This window comes from Centrocercus urophasianus, unplaced genomic scaffold, assembly GCF_019232065.1.
Source record: "Centrocercus urophasianus isolate 14NV4802_14NV808 unplaced genomic scaffold, USGS_Curo_1.0 seq_16, whole genome shotgun sequence".
NCBI classification, from domain to species: domain Eukaryota; kingdom Metazoa; phylum Chordata; class Aves; order Galliformes; family Phasianidae; genus Centrocercus; species Centrocercus urophasianus.
In genome coordinates, this window is record NW_024884711.1 from 44,833,579 (window position 1) to 44,835,866 (window position 2,288).

The 2,288-nt window shown below is 43.5% G+C and overlaps 1 protein-coding gene across 3 annotated transcripts in view; it reads left to right on the top strand.

The window, feature by feature from the left end:
* ALS2CL (ALS2 C-terminal like) overlaps window positions 1-2,288 on the top strand; it is a 66,670-nt gene that overhangs the window by 18,195 nt on the left and 46,187 nt on the right. The gene's annotated exons all lie outside the window — the stretch shown is intronic.

Below are 2,288 nucleotides of genomic sequence, written 5' to 3' on the forward strand. Positions count from 1 at the left end.
GAGGTGATGAATAACCGAGCTGGCTGTCAGCAGCACGCAGCATTTACCAGATGCGCTGCGTGCTGTCCCAGCCCTTCGTTACTGCCTTCCTGCTAGCCCAGCAGCCACAGAGCTGACGCTGAAAGTCATTAATTAATTAGATTGGTGTCGCTTACAGAGTGCTCTGCTGCTTCTCCAGCTGGGCTTTGTAGAGATGGATGCAGGGAATGAAGTAGCACTTGGAGCTCCTGCTGCTCCTCTCAAGGAAAGCAGTCCACTCATTGAAACTGTGGCTTTCTTCTTTACAGCTGCCTGACTGATTCCAGCTCTCCTGCTCTTGTTTTCTTTCCCGAGAGAAGTCTCTTCCCCTAATGAAATAGGGCTGTAAGCCAAGCTGATGCATCACCAGCATCATAGCAATCCTATGCAAGCAGAGTCCAGTATTACTAGAGATGAGCGTTTGATGTCTCTGGATTTTAAAAGCATTTTTTTTCATCCCTGGAGGACCTTGGAGGGATGTGTTGCTGCACTTTGCAGCTTCATCTGATCTTTAAGTCTGGAGGGAGTGAATGGCAGCTGGGAAGAGCATCTGCATAGACTAGATATTAGGAAGAAATTTAGGCTAGACTATTAGGAAGAAATTATTTACTGTGAGGACGGTGAGACACTGAACATGTTGCCCACTGAGGCTGTGGATGCCCCCTCCCAGGAAGCATTCAAGGCCAGGCTGGATGGGGCTGTGAGCAACATGGTCTAGAGGGAGGTGTCTCTGCCTACAGCAGGTTGGAACTGGATGATTTTAAAGGTCTCTTCCAACCCAAACCATTCCATCATTCTACGCATGGTTGGCAATAGGAGCTAAAGCTAAAGGGCTTAGGGAATTTTTTTCTGGATGAGATGGAAAAGGAAAGCACAGATTTGAGGGAGTGTAGGACTCTCAGCTGTGCTGTCCTTCTGCCTTTGGCCACAGAGTGAAGAGGAGGAGGAGGAGGAGAGTGATTGGATGAAACAGGTTAAAATGCTCTGCTAAAGAAATCTTAACAGACCGAGTCCAGATGAATGCACTGAGCATCTTCACCTAGAGATACATGGTTTAGTATGGTGGTGATGGGTCAATGGATGGACTTCATGTTCTTGGTGGAGGTCTTTTCCAGCCTTTATGATTCTATGAGTGGGCATGGTGGGAATGCGGTTGATTGTTCGCCTTGATGATCTTAGAGGTCTTTTCTATCCTTATTGACTCTATGAGTTTTATGAACTTTCCAGCTGTAATTTTCTTGTTTCAGAGGAACAATTGAGTGCTAAACTAGGAATACTTTTTTTTCCCCATAGTTTTAGGAGATGGATTATCAAAGGTACTTTGAAGTGCAGTTACCAGAAAGCCACCAGGAAACACAAAACTGTTTAAAAATAACTCTCCAGTTTCCTTTGCTGTAGGAAGCATAAAACTGCCAAGAACTCAAAAGAAAGAAATCAAAAGTCGTGACGTTGTTTGCTTTTGAAATATGATCACAGAATCACAGAATGGCTTGAGTTGGAAGGTGCAATACTCCAGATGATGCAGCCACTCAAGGCCTTGTATCAGTCCCATCCTACTTTATTTTGGAATAATAAAAATTCCAAAATTTTTTGAGTCAACTGAGTTAACTGTATTTTGAGTTAAATTTATTCTCCTATACCCAAATTAACTTGCTATAGTATTCTTTGCTGGGAGAAGTCGGGGGGGGGGTTTGATAAGAAAACAAGCAATGAGATCTGAGAAGCTGTGGTCACTTCTGCTACTGTATTGTATTTGAATTTCTATTTGAATTGAGCACAATTTCAGGAGAAATAGCTAAATAGACAATTAATATTTGATAAGCTCAAATAGGTAGGCGAGCTTTAAGGCATTATTGATTATATTGTGAAGACTGGAGGAGAGTGGAAAGATGGTGGTGTGCCCATCACATTGGAGGAAGAGCAGCAGTTTGGTTCTCTGCTGCATTTGCACACTTTTACAGTGAATGCTCACTGCTGTGTTCCCACCCACGAGCTGATGGAAAATTGTGTTCTTTAAAAATTGATGGAAGAATAGGGCATGGTTGAAAAGGGAGGCAGGATGCTGCATTGTTGGCCTCGTCAACAACAGATGGTGGCAGCACTGAGGCAGAAAATCATGCATCTGTCAGAAGTTGCACAGCTTGGTCCTCCCTGATCCTATGAAAATCCCATCTGGGGCTCTGAGATCCCAAACAATGGTTCACTGAGCTGATTTCCATTTGTTTGTTGTTGTTGTTGTTGTTGTTGTTGTTGTTGTTGTTGTTGTTGTT